Source organism: Trachypithecus francoisi, unplaced genomic scaffold, assembly GCF_009764315.1.
Source record: "Trachypithecus francoisi isolate TF-2019V2 unplaced genomic scaffold, Tfra_2.0 Contig01451, whole genome shotgun sequence".
Taxonomy (NCBI): Eukaryota; Metazoa; Chordata; class Mammalia; order Primates; family Cercopithecidae; genus Trachypithecus; species Trachypithecus francoisi.
Genome location: NW_022681432.1, coordinates 2,999,488 through 3,021,717, shown reverse-complemented (window position 1 = coordinate 3,021,717; position 22,230 = coordinate 2,999,488). Strand labels below are relative to the sequence as shown.

At 38.2% G+C, this 22,230-nt stretch overlaps 1 protein-coding gene across 1 annotated transcript in view; it reads left to right on the top strand.

Moving 5' to 3' along the window:
- The first annotated feature begins 12,649 nt into the window (after window positions 1-12,649).
- Window positions 12,650-22,230, top strand: part of APOOL (apolipoprotein O like) — an 83,606-nt gene continuing 74,025 nt past the window's right edge. Inside the window, exon 1 of the mRNA XM_033233454.1 lies at window positions 12,650-12,665. The gene's annotated coding sequence lies outside the window, so the exon portion shown is untranslated. The remainder of the gene's footprint in view (window positions 12,666-22,230) is intronic.

The window sequence follows — 22,230 nt, the reverse complement described above, 5'->3', positions numbered from 1 at the left end:
ATTATTTTTATGACCCAAATATCCTCCACTTAGTCAGTAGGATCTCCTAAAGACCTGACTTCTTATCCTTTCAACATGTCACCATTGTTCTTTTGTACTTCCTGGCTCTATGGCACAAGATGTCCCAGCTTCATCTAGTATTTTTCCTGTACCAGCCCAGGAATCACCATTTCTCCAAAGAACCATCATTCCTTTTAGTGGAGATTGGTATTTAGAGACCTAAATCTAGGTATTAAGTGTTCAATATTACAGGGGTGTGGTGGCTTTTAGGGTTCATGGTTAAACAAAAACCACAGTGTGATTCTCATTTTCTCCTTTTCCAAATTTGTAATGTCCTTCTCTGGCAGTGAGAAATCTGGCTTTAATTATACTTAATATACTTACTTCTTTGATTAAGAAACCAATCTCCCATTTATGCATCCACAACCCTCCCCCTTACAGATACTGTCTTATCTCTGTTACCACTCTGAGTTCCCATTCTGAGCCAAACATATCCCTCAGCCCACATGAATGCCCTCCTCCTGCTACTTAAGCTATGACTTCCTGAGCCAGGCCACCCCTCTGTAGATATGCCATCCTTACCTTGCTAAGGCTTGGACTCATTATCTTTAGAACTGAATGGTTCAGGAATAGAATAAAAGAGAAGAGAGAGAAAGGAAGGGAAGAGAAGGGGAAGGGGAAGAGGAAGGGGAAAGGGTGCTAGTCTGGAACCACTGAGGAGTAAACCCTAAGATGCAGTTAAATGTACAAGATTTTTATTAGGGGAAAGACCAGTGATGGAAAATGGGAAGGGAGCTGGGAAAGACTGGAAAAGTCATCAGACCTAAAGTGAAAGAGTGAGGGAAAGAAAGTTGGGTAGAAGTGTTCTAGACTACCTTGTGATTTCAGGAAGGTTTGTCAAGACTGTGGTGGACTGCTCAAACCCATGACATTTGTCCAGAGGAGTTCTATGTCTCTCAGGGATGTGCCTGCCTTAATTTGCCTGCCATGCTCAATCATATGGCAGGAACAGTCCATGGGAGGCATGATTTTAGTCCAAATACAACAGTGAATTTTGGAGTACTGTACTTGAGGCCCTTGGTGAATTACACTTATTGTAGTTGGAGGCCTATAAGGAACTTTCTCAATGTGTCCACCTGAGAGAGAAAGGAAGGGATTAAAAAGGTAGAGAAATGTACCCAAGAGAGCATCTAGAAGTCATTGTGCTGTTTGTTGAATATTATAAAAAAAAGTATTTATGCGAGGAAAAGGACTTCCTGGAGGTGGAGCAAGATGGCAGAATAGAAGGCTTAACCAATCATCCATCCCCAAAAAGGGCACCAATTTAACAACTATCTACATGAAACAAACAAACAAACAAACAAAAACCTTCATAAGAACCAAAAATCAGGTGAGCCTCATTGTACCTGGTTTTAACTCTGTGTCATTGAAAGAGGCATTGAAGAGATAGAAAAATCATGCCCTTGGAAATATCAAAATAGTGTGTAGAGATTTACATTGTGAACTTCTATCCAAGAAGGAACATGGGAGCTCAGGATAAAAGCAAAAGAAACTTTGGATCCTCTGAAAAATATGACAGATGGCAGACTGCATGGTGGGGGCAGCAGAAGACTGTGAGTAAAGCCTCAGTTCATGAGAGAGGTAGAGAAGGCTTGATTCCCACTGGGGAGTCAAGCAATCAAGGCTACCTGGGGGTTCCCTGACCCCACCAAACACCGGATCTGATGTGGGGAGCAGTAGGGAGACCCTGGGAAAAGTGTCAGCAGGAATTGCTCCATGCATGCTCCCGGTCCCTGGCAACAATAGAGGGAGCAGCAGTCACTGTTTTAAAGAGTGACTGCTGTCCATGATGTCACCACAGTGGCCAGAGACACAGTTTCCTGACTGTGGTTGGCAATCTACTCTCAAGTGGAGTAGTGAGTGTGGCATGGGTTCCAGCCACTGGCCTGGGAGTTGGGAACCCCCTCACTTTGCAAGACCAGATTGGGAGGGGTATGGCCTGGGAGCCATGGTTTTTCACCTAGGCATGGAGTTCCTTAACCTGGGGTAGGTTTGCAATCTGAGGACAGACTGCCTGTGATGTGGCTGGCTGTTTTGGCTTGCTGTGGCCAGCTGTGGGCCACAGGAGGGAGTCCCAGTGGGCCAAGATCATAGGAGTGAGGTGGGTCCCACTGCAGCCTGCTAGTCTGTGGAGCCTTAGCCACTCCTCTTTCCTCATGCTGGCTCTTTGGTGTGGCAGTGGTTGCTCCAATCTCCCCTGGAGCATTGCCCTAGTGACCTGAGAACTGTCTTCTGACCCCCATCAGGGTAAGCCCTTGTGTTAGCTCTCAGGGATCCCAAACATGGGCTTTCCTGACTCAGCCCTGCTTGGCTTACCCCCTACACCTGCCTCAGAAGCAGAGCATGGGACAAGGACCTCTGGGAGTTCCACAGTCAAATTCATTGCCTAAGACATCTGACATGTCCTGGTTAAAAAAGTTGAAGCATACATGGATACTATGCAGCCATAAAAAAGGATGAGTTCATGTCCTTTGCAGGGACATGGATGAGCTGGAATCCACCAATTTCAGCAACTATCGCAAGGACAGAAAACCAAACACCACATGTTCTCACTCACAGGTGGGAATTGAACAATGATAACACTTGGACACAGGGTGGGGAACATCACACACCAGGGTCTGTCATGGTCTGTCATGAGGTGGGGGGAAGGGTGGAGGGATAGCATTTGGAGATATACCTAATGTAAATGACAAGTTAACAGGTGCAGCACACCACCATGGCACATGTATACATATGTAACAAACCTTCGTGTTGTGCACATGTACCATATAACTTAAAGTACAATAATAAAACAAATGTTGAAGTATAAACTCTACTGTCACCACTGTGGCTGGCACTCACATGAAAGTACCACCTACTGGCTGGGAGGTCAACCTGCACAGACCATTACAACATCTGCTGATACAATTGCACAGTGCTCAGGAAGGAGACAAATTTGTGTAACTGCTGCTACCACCATTGTGCACACCACCCTAGCTACTCAGAAGGCCCCGAGTCCATTCACTTGCCCAATGCATTACTACTACAGCTAGCATTTGAGAAAGCCACCACATTTAGGCTATTTATGACCCAGGAAATCATACAGAGACTATGCCACTGAATGCACCCATAATCAAAGACAAATGACCCTACAAACCATACATCATAAACACATCCTGAAGAAAAAAAGTCCTACCCTAATAAAAGTAAACTCAAAAATGAAAAATGATTGCTACCTCAGATGCAAAGGAATCACTGCAATAATACTAGACATTTTAAAAAAGAGCCAAGACGCAATGACACCCTTGAAGGAACACAGTAATTCTCTAGCAATGGATCTTAACCAAAGAGAAATCTTCAAAATGGCAGATACAAATTAAAATACAGATTGTAAGAAGGTCAATGAGATACAAGAGAAAGCTGAAAACCATACAAAAAAATATATAAGAAAATCAATTCAGGATATGAATGAGAAATGCATTAAAGAGATAGATTTTTTTTAAGCCAACAGAACTTCTAGAAATGAAAAATTCATTGAAATAATTAAACATATAGTTGAAAGTTTCAACAATACACTTGACAAAGCAGAAGAAATCCTCTTGGAACTTGAAGACAGGTCTTTCAGATTAATCCAGTCAGACAAAAAGAAAAAAGAATTTAAAAAAATGAACAAAGCCTTTGAGAAGTATAGAATTATGCAAAATGACTTAACCTATGAATTAAAGATATTCACACAGAAGAAGAAAGAGCAAGAGCAAAAAGTTTGGAAAACTAATTTCAGGAAATAACTGAGGAAAACTTCCTAGTCTAGCAAAAGATATAGATATCCTGATACAAGAAGCTCAGTAAATACATTGCAAGAAGGACCTCACCATGACATATAGGCATCAGACTAAGATCATCAAGGAAAATAACCTAAAATCAGCTAAAGTGTCTAGTCATCTATAAGTGATACCCCACCAGACTAATAGCAGACTTCTTAGTAGAAACTCTATGAGCCAGAATGGAGTGGGATTCTATCATCAAGAGTGGTTAAATTAAAAAAGAAAATGTCAAACTCAAATTTTGTATCCTCTGAGAAGAGCTTCATAAATTAAGGAAAAATAAAGTCTTTCCCAGTCAAGCAAACACTGACAGAATTTGACACCTTTAGACTAGTCCTAACGAAAATAGGCAAAGGAGTTCTAAACATGGAAACAAAAGATCGATATTCATCATCCTAAAATCCCATGGAAGTATAAAACTCACAGATTTTATAAAACAGTAACACAAATAAGAATGAGAAAGAAAGAAAATGGCAACATGACAGAACTCCACCAAATCACAAAAAGACAGAGAAAAAAAGAAACAAAGAATTTACAAAGCAACTAGATAACAATATTATGACAGGAACAAAACCTCATATATCAATATTAACTTTTAACAGAAATGGATTAAATGCTCCATTCAAATGACACAGATTGCAGAATGGATAAAAAGCATGGGTTAACTATATGCTACTTACAAGAAACTCACTCTTAAAGACACATAGACTGAAAGTAAAAGGGTGGAAAAATGATATTCCATGGAAACAGAAACCATAAAGCAAACAGGAGGCCAGGTGTTGTGGCTCATGCCTGTAATTCCAGCACTTTGGGAGGCTAAGGCAGGTGAATCACTTAAGATCAGGAGTTTGAGCCCAGCCTGGCCAACATGGTGAAACCCCGTCTCTACTAAAAATACAAATATATATATTCCAGTCATGGTGGCGTGTGCCTGTAATCCCAGCTACTCAGGAGGCTGAGGCAGGAGAATCACTTGAACTTGGGAGGCGAAGGTTGAGGTGAGCCAAGATTGTGCCACTGCACTCCAGCCTGGGTGACAGAGTGAGACTCCTTCTCAAAAAAAAAAAAAAAAAACAGAACACACACAAACAAAAGTAGCTATACTTATCTAAGATAAAACAGAATTTAAATCAACAGTAAAAAATGTCAAAGAAAAGTGATTATATAATATCGATGGATTCAACTAATAAGAAGATATAAAAATCCTGCATCTATCTGCACCCAATCCTGGAGCACCCAGATTCATAATACAATATTACTAGACCTACTAATAAAGATGGAAAGCAATATAAGAATAATGGGGGAATTGAGCACTCCACTGACAGCACTATATAGATTATCAAGGCAGAAAATCAATAAGAAAACACTACTTAAATTGGGCTTTAGACCAAAATTGATCTAATAGATATTTATAAAACATTCTATCCAACAACAACAGAATATACATTCTTATCATCAGCACATAGACTGTGCTCCAAAACAAACCATGTATTAGGCCACAAAAGAAGTCTCAATACATTTTTAAAAATTGAAATCATACCTAATATCTTCTTGGACAAAAGTAGAATAAAACTACAAATCAATTCCAAGAGGAATTCTTGAAAAATACATAGAAATTAAACCACACACTACTGAATAATATTTGGATCAATGATGAAACTAAGATAAAAACTTTAAACATTTTGGAAACAAATGAAAATGGAGACACAATATACTAAAATCCTGGGATACAGTAAAAACACTGCTAAGAGGAAAGTTTGTAGTGCTAAATGCCTACATCAAAAAACTCAGAACACAATTTAACAACCTAATGTCACACCTCAAGGAAGCAGAAAAGTAAGAACCAAACATAAAGCTAGCAAAAGAAAAGAAATAACAAAGATCTCAGAAGACCTAAATGAAATTGAGGCCAAAAATTACAAATAATCAATTAAACAAAAAGTGGATTATTTCAAATGATAAACAGAATTGGAAAAATTTTGTAATCTATCTGTCTGACGAAGGGCTAATATCCAGGATCTACAAAGAACTTAAACAAATTTAAAACAAAACAAAAAAAAAACCAACAACCCAATCAAAAAGTGGGCAAAGGATATGAACAGACACTTCTCAAAAGAAGACATTTATGTAGCCAACAAACATATGAAAAAATGCTCATCATCACTAGTCATTAGAGAAATGCAAATCAAAACCACAATGTGATACCATCTTACACCAGTTAGAATGGCAATCATTAAAAAGTCAGGAAACAACAGATGCTGGAGAGGATGTGAAAAAATAGGAACACTTTTACACTGTTGGTGGGAGTGTAAATTAGTTCAACCATTGGGGAAGACAGTGTGGTGATTCCTCAAGGATCTGGAACTAGAAATACCATTTGACCCAGCAATCCCATTTCTGGGTATATACCCAATGGAGATTATAAATCATTCTGCTATAAAGACACATGCACATGTATGTTTGTTGCGGCACTGTTCACAATAGCAAAGACTTGGAACCAACCCAAATGTCCATCAATGATAGACTGGATAAAGAAAATGTGGCACATAGACACCATGGAATACCATGCAGTCATAAAAAAGGATGAGTTATTGTCCTTTGCAGGGACATGGATGAAGCTGGAAACCATCATTCTCAGCAAACTAACACAAGAACGGAAAACCAAACACTGTAGGTTCTCACTCATAAGTGGGAGTTGAACAATGAGAACACATGGACACAGGGAGGGGAACATCACACACTGGGGCCTGTTGGGGGTTGGCGGGCTAGAGGAGGGATAGCATTAGGAGAAATATCTAATGTTGATGATAGGTTGATGGGTGCAGCAAACCACCATGGCACATGTATACCTATGTAACAAACCTGTACGTTCTGCACATGTACTTCAGAAAATAAAGTATAATAAAAAATAAATATAAAATAAAGGCTGTTTATAAAAAATACAAATAATCTATTACAAAGTTGATTATTTCAAAAGATAAAAAAAATTAGGCCAAGTGCAGTGGCTCACGCTTATAGTCCCAGCACTTTGGGAGGCTGATGTGGGCAGATACTAAGATACTAATCAGCCATAAAAAAGAACAAAATCATGTCTTTTGCAGTAACATGGATGGAACTGGAGGCCATTATCTTAAATGAAATAACTTAGAAACAGAAAGTCAAATATCACATGATCTCACTTATAAATAGGAGCTAAATAATGTGCATACATGGACGTAGAGTGTGGGATAACAAACATTGGAGACTCAGAGGTGTGGGAGGTGGGAGGGGTGTGAGGGATGAGAAAATACTTAATGGATTTCACCACTACACAATATATCCATGTATAAAAACTGTACTTGTACCCCCTAAATTTATAGAAATAAAAAATAAAAAATAATAAAATAACATAGCCACAATAGAGAAGAGGAGATTTAGCTGCCTAAAGTCAGGTATATTTATACTGAATGTGGGGTTTTTTCGAAGAGTAAAATGAAACTTTTCCAGTGAGACTGGGTAGATGAGTTTATTGGCAAAAAAGCGGTTGGAGAGATGTACCACAAGGTCTAGGCTGGTGAGAAAATAAAATGAGGCTAGAAGGGACTAACATAGTGAAAAAGGAGATGTGATGGTGGCTTTAAAATACGTATTTAAAGTCTTTGGTATTCCTCCATTTAAAGCTAGAGCCTAATAGCTCTACGAGTTCTATGAGGACACTCACACAAACTTATAGAGTGATTCACATGGCATATCTGAAGGCTCCTGTCAACAACCACCAAAGCGAATGAGTCATTTTGGAAGTGGATCCTTAAACCCCAATCAAGCCTTCTGATAACTGCAGCTCTGGCTGATATCTTGACTACAACCTCATGAGAGATGAGTAAAATCATCCAGCTAAACCACTTCAGAACTCTTGACCCACAGAAACTGTGAGACAATACATGTTTCTTTTCTTTCTTTTTTTTTTTTTCTATTGCTAAATTTGGGGTAAAGTGTTGTGTAGCCAAAGATAGCTAATATAGACATTAAGGTCTAGAGAGCTCGAGGAAGCCAATAAAATGTGTGGGTCAAAGAGCTCAAGGGAAAATAGTCGAAGTCTGAAAAAATAATGTTTGAATTTAAAATTTCAGAGGTAATGTAGTTTTCTCAGCGATAACAGAGTCAAAACTATGGCCATTGTTGTGGATGGCTGAGGTAAAGTGAAAATAAAAGTCACTGGAGAGGAGGATTTCATGTGTCTACAAGAATACTGTTGTTGCCCAGGATCACCAAATACCATTAAATAAGAGCCCTTACATGATCCTAGGATGTCAGAGCTAGAAATAACACACCATTGTAAGTTATGTAGTCCATATAAGTGGACTTGATTTGTTTCTCAATACGTGGCCCAAGTAATGTCCATATTAGAAACACTTGGGGTACTCTTCAGACATGCCCCTACATCAGAACTAATAAATACCAATAGCCAAGGGTGAGATCCAGGAATTCTCATTTTATCAAATTATCCAGGTGATTCCTAAGTACATTAACTTTTGGAACATCTGGTCTAGCTCAACTCCTTCAAGCTTCTGCCTTTAGAGGCCAAGATTTTATTTTGATGCTAATACTCTCCATTATACAAAACTGCCTTTTGTGCCCAAAGCAATTAGTGGACAATTGTAAACTTACAATAATAATCAAAGAATATTTAAGAATAAATAACCTAAAAGAAAATCCAAATTCTTTATAGATCTGGTTCCTGCCAGACTCTTCTATCACTTTCTGCCTTGCTCATGGCGCTCCAGTAAGTTTATTCTCACCTAACAGTCTTTGCATTAGTTGTTCCTTCTGCTTGGAGTGCTCAGATATTAACATGAGTAGACCCACTTTTTACTCAAGACTCTGCTGAAACATCTGCTCCTTCAAGAGGTATTCCCAATCTAAAGTAACTTTCACCCCAAACCAGAGACTAAATACTATAGTCACTCTGTATAGTACTTATCAGCATTTAAAATACTCTTAATTTATTTACTGTCTTAGTCAAAATATACTTAAGCTCCCTGGGACCAGGGATTGTATCTGTGTTGTTCATTACCTCAAGCCCAATATATATTTTTTCTGACTTTTTAAATATTTCTGCCACTAATTGTGACATCACATATACATATTCTGAGAATCATACTTCTTTTTATTCTCATACGCAATAGTTCCGTGTCCTATAGATCATTCTTATGTAAAGTCAAAGCATTTAGTTGAAAAAAACATGCCAATCATAAGCTTGCATATTTGTGGATAAGGTTATAAAAGCATTGAATGCATTCCACTGATTTATTCTTGATTGTTCATATAGGAAAAGATGAGTATAAGGGAATTATGAATTTTTTCTATTTTTGGGATTGAAAAAGTTAATATTGTTTTTATTTATTTATTTACTTACTTTTAAAAAAAATTTTAGGTTCTGAGGTACATGTGCAGATTTGTTATATAGGCAAAGTTGTGTTATACGGGTTTGTTGTACAGATTATTTCATCACCCAGGTACTAAGCGTAGCACCAAATAGTTATTTTTCTGAACTTCTCCCTCCTCCCACCCTCTACCCTCAATTGAGCCTCAATGTCTGCTGTTCCCCTCTTTGTGTTCACATGCTCTCATCATTTAGCTCCCACTTATAAGTGAGAGCATGTGATATTTGGTTTTCTGTTCCGCATTAGTTTAAGAATAAAGGCCTCCAGCTCCATCCTTGTTGCTTCAAAGGACATGATATCATTCTTTTTTGGCTGTGTAGTATTTCATGGCATATATGTACCATATTTTCTTTACCCAGTCCATAGTGATCGTACATTTAAGTTGATTCCATGTCTTTGTTATTGGGAATAGTGCTGCAATAAACATACGTGTGCATGTGTCTTCATGATAGAACAATTTATATTCTTTTGTGTTTTTACTCAGTAATGGGATTGTAGAGTTGAATGGTATTTCTGTTTCCAGCTCTTTAAGGAATTGCCACACTGCTTTCCATAATTGTTGAACTAATTTACACTCCCAGCAACAGTGTATTAGTGTACCCTTCTCTCTGCAACCTCACCAGCATCTGTTATTTTTTGACTTTTTAATAATAGTCATTCTGACTTGTGTGAGATGGTATCTCATTGTGGTTTTGATTTACATTTCTCTAATGATCACTGATATTGAGCTGTTTTTCATATGCTTGCTGGCTGCATGTATATCTTCTTTTGAGAAGTGTCTGTTCATGTCCTTTGCCCACTTTTTAATGGGGTTATTTGATTTTCTTGTACATTTAAGTTCCTTACAGAAGCTAGATATTATTTTCTCCCATTTTGTAGGCTGTTTATTGATAGTTTCTTTTGCTGTGCAGAAGTTCTTTAGTTTTATTAGATCCCATTTGTCAGTTTTTGCTTTTGTTGCAATGGTTTTGGTATCTTCATCACGAAATCTTTGCTAGTTCCTATGTCCAGAATGGCATTGCCTAGGTTGTCTTAAAGAGTTTTTATAGTTTTGGGTTTCACATTTAAGTCTTTAATCCATCTTGAGTTAATATTTTATTATGGTATAAGGAAGGGGTCCAGTTTCAGTCTTCTGCCTATGGCTTGCCAGCTTTTCCAGCACCATTTATTGAATAGGGAGTCCATTATTGGGTATGTACCCAAAGTAATATAAGTCATTCTACTATAAAGACACACGCATGGGTCTGTTCATCACAGCACTATTCTCACTAGCAAAGACATTGACTCAACCTAAATGACCATCAACAGTAGACTGGCTAAAGAAAATGCCATAAAAAAACATAAAAAAAGAATGAGATCATATCCTTGGCAGCACCACGGGTGGAGCTGGAGGCCATCATCCTCGGGGAACTAATGCAGGAACAGAAAACCAAATACTGCAGGATCCGACTTATAAGTGGGAACTAAATGATGAGTATGCATAGACACAAAGATGGAAACAATAGACACTGGTGCCTACTTGACGGTGGAAGGTGGAAGGAATTGAAAAACTACCTATCAAGTGCTATGCTTATTACCTGGCTGAGGAAATAATCTGTATGTCAAAACCACTTGACATGCAATTTTCCTGTATATCAAATCTGCACACGTACCCAAACCCAAAATAAAAGTTAAAGTTGGAAAAGAAGCAACAACAACTACAACAGCAAAACATGAGTGTTATTGAAATTCCTGAAATTTTTGGGAAATAAAATTATTATAAATTTATTCTAAGCTTATTCACAATTTTAAGACTTTTCCTATTTGCCTGTTGATTATTGTGAAATAAACCTGACATATTAAAATCAATACAACGTGTGCATCAATCAGTTATGAACAAAGTTAGCTTGACAAATCTAGGTATACTATTTATTTAATATGCAGAAATGTTAAATTTGGATGAAGTTATTGACAAATATACAGAGGTTAAGGCTCAAAACCAGAAACTGTAATATTATTATTCATTCCTGTGGTAGACCACCATGTAGATATAAGTTTTTTTCCTTTGAAAAATACATTAAAGCAATTAAAACACCTTGATCCATTTTTTTCCTTTTTGGTTCTGTACTATTTATTCTGCATTTTATTTTTATATTGGCATATATATGTATGTATATGTTTATATTAGTTCAATAAAAGAAAATAGTCATTCAATGTTTCTTTCGCAGCCAGTATTATTAGTTTCATTTCATCATTATTTCTTAAGATAATTTTGTCATTTACAGGATAGTTCTGTTAAAAAAAGATCTGTTTTCGGTATGAAATGTGATAGATATCAACTAATGCCTAGTATATAGTTTGTACTTAATAAATATTTCTTGACTGAATGAATGAATACATGAATTAATATTGGGACTGTTAATGGGCATATTATGAACATCCTCTTTCCTCAGAATCCTTCATGGAGGCCTACGGAACACCTTGCTCCTGTTGTGAATATGGCAATATACCCTTAGTATTTCTCCTGATAGCACCAAAATCATCCTTTAAAAACGTAAATTAGATCACATCACACCTTTGCTCAAAATCCTCCAATGATTTCCCATCTTATTCAGCATAAAATCCAAATTTATTTTGGCAGCACGAAAGCCCTTACGCTGCATTACTTCACTACCTCTGAAATTATTGCTCCAGCCTCACTGGCCTTTTTCATTGCTGTTCCTTCCGTATGCAACCCTCTTCTCTAAATTCCTCCAGGACTTTTATCAAATGAGCTTATCAGAGAGTCTTTCTCTCATTTATATAAACCAGTAAACTCCCACCTCATCCCCACACTGTTTTATTTTCCTTCATAGCATTTGTCTCTTTTACTCCTGGAATCATAACTATGAGGAAGCCACTATGTTTTGTCTGTGCCCCGGACAACTGCCTGGCATAGAGTAAGCTCTCCGTGACATAGTTTTAGAATGAATGAACTTACCCATGTTTCTCAGAGGTAACAACTTCTTTTTCTGACTATATAATTAATTATTAAAGCAGCTACACTTGGATAGTAAGTCCTTATGTAGACATATCACATATGTCTGAAACAAAATAATTAAAAGTTCTGCACCCAGGAAAATAACTCCCACCTAGACTATGGATAATATTCTGAAAGGCTTTATCTGGGACCGGGAGGGGCAACCACAAGGGTGAACAGTTTCTCCGGAAGACAGCCGAGCAAAACTGCAGCAGTTGCCAAGGCCGCTGGAGGAGGGCGGAGAAAAGGCGGTAACTGGCAGGCAACTGGCGTAACGGGGCGGGGCTGTCGGAAGGGGAGCCTAGTCGAACTGATTTGTCCCTCTCCGCTCTCCGTCTGAAAACCTTGGCGAAAAGGGTCGTAGACATGGCGGCCATCAGGGTAAGCGAAAACGAACTTGCTTAATTTCTGTGGTTGCCGATAGCATCCCGGTAACTGTAAAAGGGATCCTACTAACTTCTGAAGGAGCCCCGGAGCAAGGGGCGGGGTGGAGGTGGGTTTTGACATAATTACAATCTTTATTGTTTGAAGCGTCAAGACACCTGCCTTTCCCCATTAGGGTTTTATCAGCCTGGGACACTGCTTCCTCAATCCCCGGCGGTTGTCGATTTACACAGTGGCACAGTACAAAACTGGGAAACGGCTGGGTGAAAATGGCTGGCCAGGCGACGAGCCACAGTAGACGTTTTGGTCTTGAGCTGCAATAAAGAGAAAAAAAAAAAAAAAATCCTGGGCATTTGTCTCGGCGCACAGGGCAAGGCCTCGTGACCCTATGGAAGGACTTTGTTGAAACATTTGGGGTGAAACTGACCAGGATAGAGAGGTCCCATAGTCTCTCAGGAATGCGCTGGTTTACAAGTAGTGTTGTTGCTCTCTGTGCTCGAATAACCTGTTTCTTTAGCGTTTTACGCTTGGAAAAGGTGCCTTTACTTGGGAATCCGTGTACAGTGAGTGACTCAGCTGGCTGCTTGCTGCAGTTCCCTAAGTAGTGTTTAATAATGGTAGTCTACAGGTATTTACGTAGCGGGTTTTAAGTGTAAAATATTGTGTTAGGCTTGCAGGAGATACAATATGAATAATTCAGTTTCGCTGAAGTTTAAGTCGGCAGCATCTGCAGTTCTGGTTCTCATACTTCATCTGAGTTCTTTCAACAACCTCCTACCTGAACTTGCTGCCTCAAGCCTGGCTCTCATGTAATCCGTTTTCTGTGTTGCCAGAGTACATCTACCAAAATGCAAATTTCATTTTTGCCTCCCCCCCCCCCCCCCCCATTTAAAAAACTGTATGGGCATGTCATCATCTCCCCTCTGGGGTCAGGTCATGCTCTTATGTCTAGAACACCTGATTTTACCTAGACTTTCCAGCCTTATCTCTTGTCACTCAGGAACCCTCCTCCTGTCGATACTGAGCTACTTGCTTGACCCCTCCTTGCTTTTTTATGTGCTCTTTCTCTGAGCCTAAAGTGCCTTTTCCCATGCTTATCTAGTTGCATTTATAGTTCATTCTTTAATTCAACAGATATTTGTGTACAGCCTCCCCATAGGCAAAACACAAAAATGCCTTGTCTAACAGTGTCCTTGATCTCCCCAGTCTATTTTATTTTATTTTCTAGTTTTGAGACGGAGTCTTGCTCTGTCTCCCAGACTTGGCGTGCAGTGGCGCGATCTCGGCTCACTGCAACCTCCCCGCCCCCCGCTCACCCCGGGTTCAAGTGATTCCCTGCCTCAGCCTCCTGAGTAGCTGGGACTACAGGCGCGCGCCACCATGCCTGGCTAATTTTTTTATTTTTTAGTAAAGACTGGGTTTCACCATGTTGGTCAAGCAGGTCTTGAACTCCCGACCTCATGATACACCCGCCTGGGCCTCTCAAAGTACTGGGATTACAGGCGTGAGCCACCGCGCCCGGTCCTCGCCAGTCTATTTTAAATAACTCTGGTTTGTGCTCCCAGAGGACTCTGGGCACACTCTTAACCAAGCATTTATTCCACTGCACATACAGAATACTTACTTGTCTGTTCTAGCTACCTAAACTTTAAGTTCCTTGAAGACAGTAATTATATTTTGTATCCGTAGTACCTGGCACAAATCTGATGTATATTAGGTAGTCAACATGTTCTACATGAATAAAGTGTCAGGCAATGAGGACAAAAGAGATTAAGTGGTGGAGATATAACACATATAACACAAATGACTGTGATTAGAGTAAGGGGAGTTTCTTACCTCAAGAGAAGTACAAAGTGCTCTGAGGCTCAAAAAGAGAGAGAGCTCACACTTGGTTTGAAGAGAGTAAAGAAAGGCTTCATGGAGAAGGTGCACAGAGAGAAGGAATGGTCAGTGGCAAAAAGCAAACCAGAATAGTGTGTTGTCATTGAAACTTAGAGAAGAGAGTTGAACAGTCCTTTGATTTCACCGTTAATAAGTTGCTGCAGTTATCATTTATTAAGTGCTTACTCCAGGCCAGGCACTATGCTAAAACACGTTACATGTGTTAATTCACTAATTCTCAAGACAGCTTTATGTGGTGGGTATTATTACCATTTTACAGATGAAAATTAAGGTTTAGAGGAGTCAGATTATTCAAAACCATGCTAATAAGAGCTGAAGTGAGCTAAAGAGATAGAGTGGTAGAGGAACAACCAAAATTGTAAGGGGTTAAGAAAAGAATAAGGGATGGAGAACTGGCATTCATTTAGCACCTACTTTGGCCAGATGATTTACATATATTATTTTAGTTTAATCCTCTTGATGACCCTAAGAAATGGGTAATATATCCATTTTACAGATGAAAAAATGGAGGGTTAGAAAAACTGCTTGCTCCAGGCCATACAACCACTAAGTGGAAGAACTAGGTTCAAACAGTATATTTATCCCCAAAGTCTTTCCACTACTCCATGTGTCCTCTGGAAAGGAGTTATACATTACTCTTTGGTGGTGAAAGAAAGGAACGAAATCTTGGAATGAGGGTAGCAAATTCCAGAAAAGGTGTCTTTTAATTTAAAAAAAAAAACAAAAACAGAAACAAAAAAAACTAAAAACAAAACAGGAGACAGAAGACTTGAGCTACTTTGGAGACAAGGGAAAATGTACCAGGAGGTATCTAGAGGGAAAGGTAATAGTATTTACAGCTATTATGTTATTGAATATTGACTACGTGCTAGGAATTTTGCTAAGCACTTTATGTGGATTCTCTCATTTATGTTTCACGTTGGCCCTATGAGTAGGAACTGTTATTAATCACTTTTTGCAGGTAGGGAAACAAGCTTAAAAAGGTTGAGTAACTCCAAGGTCATACAGGAGTAAAGTGGTAGAGCTGGATCTGAAATCACATGGTTTAAGTCCTGAACCTGGACTCTTAACCATACTTTGTAAGAAAGTGGTAAAATCAAGAGAACAAGTGGAGGGATTAACCTTGGCAAAGAGGAGACACACTTTGCTTCAAAGGCCAGAGTTGGTCAAGATAGAAGGTGAAGATACAAAGTGATTTTGAAGAACGAAGGAGGTCAAGGAGGGAGCTCACATTGGAGGTCTGTATCTTCTGGGTATAAGGTCATCTGCTGAGAGAGTAAAATGTGCCTTTAGGAGTTTAAGAATAGGATAGGCTTGGAAAAGGTGTTGCAGGAATTCAGTAAAGTATCAGTAGACATTGAATAAAATATTAATAATTGCTGAGAAGTGAGGGCCCGGCTAATGTTGGCTCTAGTAGTGACTTTCTCCAACAGTGCTCACAGCATAGGGGAAGAGGAGACAGTGGGTTGCTCCAGTGCTGAGTGTTGTCAAGGTGAGAATGTTAGAAGATCTAGGGAATTTATCCAAATAATAGTCATCTACTCTGGATAAGGAGACAAACAAAGAAGACTGAAGTAATGGACTAGGGTACTAGAAGATTTATGGCCATAGTGAGAAAGAAGATCTAGTTCAAAAAGAGCAGGAGAGTTGAAAGAGCATTCTATTTTAATGAGGGAAATTTCAAGCATTTAGGATCTCGAAGGTGAAACCATTTCTAATAATTGCAAGGTAGGGTAATTGCGTTAGAAATGGCTAAGATTTGTGGAGATCATGGTGCTTGAGAAGCAAGGACTATGCTGATCTCTCAGGTCTTCTGGAATTAGGGGGAATTGCTGGGGGTCTGGCCTTCAATTAAGTGGATTGGGAGGAATGTATAATAGTAGTGTCAAGTAAAAGCCAAGTTTCATTTAATGCCAGAGGTTGAGAGTGAGTGTGAGGACAATTTGGGTATTGGCAGATAATTTGTTTGTAATAGAATACTTAAAATCAAAATTTGTCTTTGATTTATTGAGAACTTACTGTGTATCAGGTACTGTGCTAAGCTGTTGATACACATTATTTCATTTAATTCTCACTAAACGTCTTCTAAGGTAGGTAACTTTACCTGTAAGAACTGAAGTAGATCAGTAAGGAAATCGAAACTGTAATGATAGGAGGTTGTACTCAGAAAAAAACTTGCTGAATTTATGATTTTAGCTATTAAGAAGTTCTAGGGAATGGTAAATTCAAGATGTGCCCAGGGAATAGGTAGCTATAAGACCCTCTGGGTTTATGTATTTTTTTTTCTTTTTTTCCCCAGCTTTATTGAGGTATAACTGACAAATAAAATTGTTTGATTTTAAGGTGTACAGTGTGATGATTTGATATACATATATTTTGTGGAGTGATTACCAGAATCAAATTAGTTTATATGTATCACTTCCTATGCTGTGTATTGTATCCCTTGAACTTACCTATCTTATCATTGAAAGTTTGTGCCCTTTGGCCAACCTCCCAACCTCTCCCCTTTCCTTCACCTTTGCCCCTGGTAACCTCCATTCTATTCTCTAGTTCAGTAAGTTCAACTTCTTAAGATTCCACGTACAGATAAAATCATACAGAGTTTGTCTTTCTTTGTCTGACTTACTTTACTTAGCATAATACCCTTGAGGGTTATCCATGTTGTTGCAAATGACAGGATTTCTTTCTTTTTTTATGGTTGAATAATAACCCGGGGTGTGTGTGTGTGTGTGTGTGTGTGTGTGTATGTATACACCACAATTTCTTCATCCATTGATCTGTTGGCAGACACTTAGGTTAGACACTTAGGTTGTTTTCACGTTTTGGCTATTGTGAATAATCCTGCAATGAACATGGGAGTGCAGATATCTTTGCAATTGCTGATTTCATTTGCTTTGGTTGTACACCTACTTTGGCTATTCAGAGTCTTTTGTGATTCCATACAAATTTTGCAATTGTTTATTTTTTCTGTGTCTGTGAAAAATGCCATTAGAATTGAATCTGTGGATTGCTTTGGGTAGTATGGATATTTTAACAACATTCATTCTTCCAATTCATGAACATAGGATATCTTGCCATTTGTATCTTCATTTTTGTTCATTATGGTTTGATAGTTTTCAATATACAGCTCTTTCACCTCTTGGGCTAAGTTTATTCTTAAGTGTTTTATTCTTTCTGATGTTGTTTTAAACGGCATTGCTTTCTTTCTTTATTTTTTGGGTAGATCATCTTCAATAGTATATAGAAATATAACTGCTTTTTTGTATGTCGACTTTGTGTGCTGCAGTTCCCTGAGTTTATTTATTAGTTCTAACAACTTTTTGGTGGCATGTTTAAGATCTTCTACATATAATATCTTGTAACCTGGGAAAAGAGACAATTCTACTTCTTCTTTTCCAATTTGTATGCCTTTCATTTCTTTCTCTTGCCTAATTGATTTGCTAGAACTTCCAGTGCTATGTTAAATAGAAGTGACAAGAGTCTTGTTCCTGATCTTAGAGGAAATGCTTTTAACTTTTCACCATTGGGTATATTAGTTGTGGCCTTATCATATATGGCTTTTATTATGTTGCGGTACATACCTTGTATAATTAATTTGTTGAGAGTTTTTATCACAAAAGGATATTGAAGTTTGTCAAATGCTTTTTCTGCATTCGTTAAAATGATCGTGTTGTTTTTGTCTTTCATTCTATTAATGTGGTGTATCATGTTTATTGATTTGGATATGTTGAACTGTCGTTGCATCTCTGGGATAAATCTTACTGATCATGGTGAATGAGCCTTTTATTTATTTATTTATTTATTTATTTATTTATTTGAGACGGAGTCTCGCTCTGTCACCCAGGCTGGAGTGCAGTGGCCGGATCTCAACTCACTGCAAGCTCCGCCTCCCGGGTTCACGCCATTCTCCTGCCTCAGCCTCCCAAGTAGCTGGGACTACAGGTGCCCGCCAACGCGCCCGGCTAGTTTTTTGTATTTTTTAGTAGAGACGAGGTTTCACCATGTTAGCCAGGATGGTCTCGATCTCCTGACCTCGTGATCCGCCCGCCTCGGCCTCCCAAAGTGCTGGGATTACAGGCTTGAGCCACCGCGCCCGGCCTTATTTATTTATTGACTTCTTTGTTCAACTTCTATTTTAGGTTCAGGTGTACATGTGAAAGTTCGTTACACAGGTAAACTCGTATCCTGGGCATTTATTGTGCAAATTATTTCATCACCCAGCTATTAAGCTCATTACCCAATAGTTATCTTTTCTGCTCCCCTCCTTGCTCCCACCCACTACCCTCAAAGAGACCCCAGTGTCTGTGGTTTCTTTGTGTTTGTAAGTTCTCATCATTTAGCTCCCACTTATAAGTGAGAACATGTAGTATTTGGTTTTCTGTTCCTGTGTTTACTTGCTAAGGATAATAGCCTACAGCTCCATCCATATTCGTGCAAAAGACATGATCTCATTCCTTTTTACGGCTGCATAGTATTCCATGGTGTATATGTACCAATTTTTTTTAATCCAATCTATTATTGGTGAACATTTGGGTTGATTCCGTATCTTTGCTATTGTGAATAGTGCTGTCAAGCTACCCTTCTAAGTGGTTGTACCATTTTGCATTCCTACTAGCAATGAATGAGACTCCCTGTTGCTCCATGTTCTCCCCAGCATTTACCATCATCAATGTTTCGGATTTTCACCCTGCTAGTAGGTATGTAGTGGTATCTTATTGTTGTTTTAATTTGTAATTCTCCAGTGACATGATGTTAAGCATCTTTTCATATGCTTATTTGCCATCTGTGTATCTTTGATGAAGTATCTTTTGAGATATTTTGCCCATTTTAAAACATTTTAATAGTTTTTCAGGAACAGGTGGTTTTAGGTTAAATGGATGAGTTCTTTAGTAGTGATTTCTGAGATTTTGGTGCACCTGTCACCTGAGCAGTTTACACTGCCTCCAATGTGCAGTATTTTGTCCCTTACCCCTCCCAGTGTTCCCAAGTCCCCAATGAGCATTGTCTTATTTTTATGCCTTTGAATTCTCATAGCTTAGCCCCCACTTATTAGTAAAAACATATGATAGTTGGTTTTCAGGACCTGAGTTACTTCACTTGGGATAATGTTCTCCAACTTCATCTGGTTTGCTGCAGATACTATTATTTTGTTCCTTTTTATGTCTGAATAGTATTCCATGTTGTATATATACCACATTTTCTTGATCCACTCATTGGTTGATGGGCATTTAGGTTGGTTACATATTTTCACAGTTGCAAATTGTGCTGCTGTAAACATACATGTGCAAGTGACTTTTTTATATAATGACTTTTTTTCTGTGGGTAAATACCCAGTAGTGGGATTGCTGGATCGAATAGTAGTTCTACTTTCAGTTCTTTAAGGAATCTCCATACTGTTTTCCATAGTGGTTGTACTAGCTTACATTCCCACCAGCAGTGTAAAAGTGTTCCCTTTTCACCACATCCACACCAACATCTGTTATTTTTTGATTTTAATTATGGCCATTCTTGCAGGAGTAAGATGGTATCGCATTGTGGTTTTAATTTCCATTTCTCTGATAATTAGTGATGTTAAGCATTTTTTCATGTTTGTTGGACATTTGCATATTGTGAGAATTGTCTCTTCATGGTCTTTGCCTACTTTCTGATGCAATTATTTGTTCTTTTTCTTGCTGATTTGTTTGAGTTTCTTGTAGATACTGGATATTAGTCCTTTGTCAGATGCATAGTTTGTGAGTATTTTCTCCCACTCTGTCGGTTGTCTGTTTTCTCTGCTATTTTGTTTGCTGTGTAGAAGCCTTTTAGTTTAATTAGGTCCCATCTATTTATTTTTGTTTTTATTGCATTTGCTTTTGGGTTCTTGGTCATGAACTACTCTTTGCCTAAGCCAACGTCTAGAAGAGTTTTTCTGATGTTATCTTCTGGAATTTTCATGGTTTCAGGTCTTAGATTTAAGTCTTTGATCTATCTTGAGTTGATTTTTGTATGATGTGAGAGATGAGGATTCAGTTTCATTCTTCTACATGTGGCTTGCCAGTTATTCCAACATGATTTGTTGAACAGGGTGTGTGTGCTTTTCCCATTCTGTTTTTATTTGCTTTATCTAAGATCAATTGGCTGTAAGTATTTGGCTTTATTTCTTGGTTCTCTACTGTGTTCCATTGGTCTACGTGCCTACTTTTATACCAATACTATGTTTTGGTAACTGTAGCCTAGTTTGCAGTATAGTTTGAAGTTGGGTAATATGATGCCTTCAGATTTGTTCTTCTTGCCTAGTATTACTTTAGCTACGTGGGCTCTTTTTTGGTTCCATATGAATTTAAGGATTGTTTTCTTCTAGTTCTGTGGAGAACGATGATGATATTTTGATGTGAATTGTATTGAATCCGTAGATCACTTTTGGCAGTATGGTCATTTTGACAATATTGATTGTACCCATCCATGAGCATGGGACATGTTTCTATTTGTTTGTGTCATCTATAATTTCTTTCAGCAGTGTTTTGTAGTTTTCTTGTAGAGATCTTCCACCTCCTGTGGTTTTTTTGTTTATTTTTTGTTTCTGTTTTGTAGCTGTCGTAAAGGGGATTGAATTATTGATTTGATTCTCAGCTTGGTCATTGTTGGTGTATAGCAGTCCTACTGATTTGTGTACATTGATTTTGTATCCTGAGACTTTACTGAATTATTTGTTAGATCTAGGAGCTTTTTGGATGAGTTCTTAGAATTTTCTAGGTATACTGTCATATCATTGGTGAACAGCACCGGTTTGACTTCCTCTTTTCTGATTTGATTGTCCTTTATTTCTTTCTTTTGTCTGATTTCTTTGGCTAAGACTTCCAATATCATGTTGAATAGAAGTGGTGAAAGTGATTATCCTTGTCTTGTTTCAGTTCTCATTGGGAATGCTTTCAATTTTTCCCCATTTAGTATGATATTGGCTGTGGGCTTGTCATAAATGGCTTTTATTACCTTGAGGTCTGTCCCTTCTATGCCAATTTTGCAGAAGGTTTTTGTCACTAAGGGAGCCAGGATTTTTTTAAATGCTTTTTCTGCTTCTATTGAGATGATCTTATGATTTTTAGTTTTAATTCAGTTTATGTGATATATCACATTTACTGACTTGTGTATGTTAAACCATCCCTACATCCCTGGTATGAAACCCACTTGCTTGTAATGTATTATCTTTTTGATATGCTGTTGGGATTCAGTTAGCTAGTATTTTGTTGAGGATTTTTGCATCTGTGTTCATCAGGGATATTGGTCTGTAGTTTTCTTTTTTTTTTTTGTTATGTCCTTTCCTGGTTTTGGTATTTGGATGATACTGGCTTCATAGAGTGATCTAGGGAGGACTCCCTCTTTCTTTCTTTTTTTTTTTTTTTTTTTTTTTGTAATAGTTTCAGTAGGATTGGTACCAATTCCTCTTTGAGTGTCTGATACAGTTTAGCTGTGAATCTATCTGGTCCTGGAATCTGTTTTTGTTGGCAATTTGTAAATTACTGTTTCGATTTCGCTATTGGTCTGTTCAGTTTCTACTTCTTCCTTATTTAATCTAGGAGGGTTGTATATTTCCAGGAATGTATCCATCTTTTCTAGGTTTTCTAGTTTGTGTGCACAAAGGTATTCATAGTAGCCTTCAATGATCTTTTGCATTTCTGTGGTG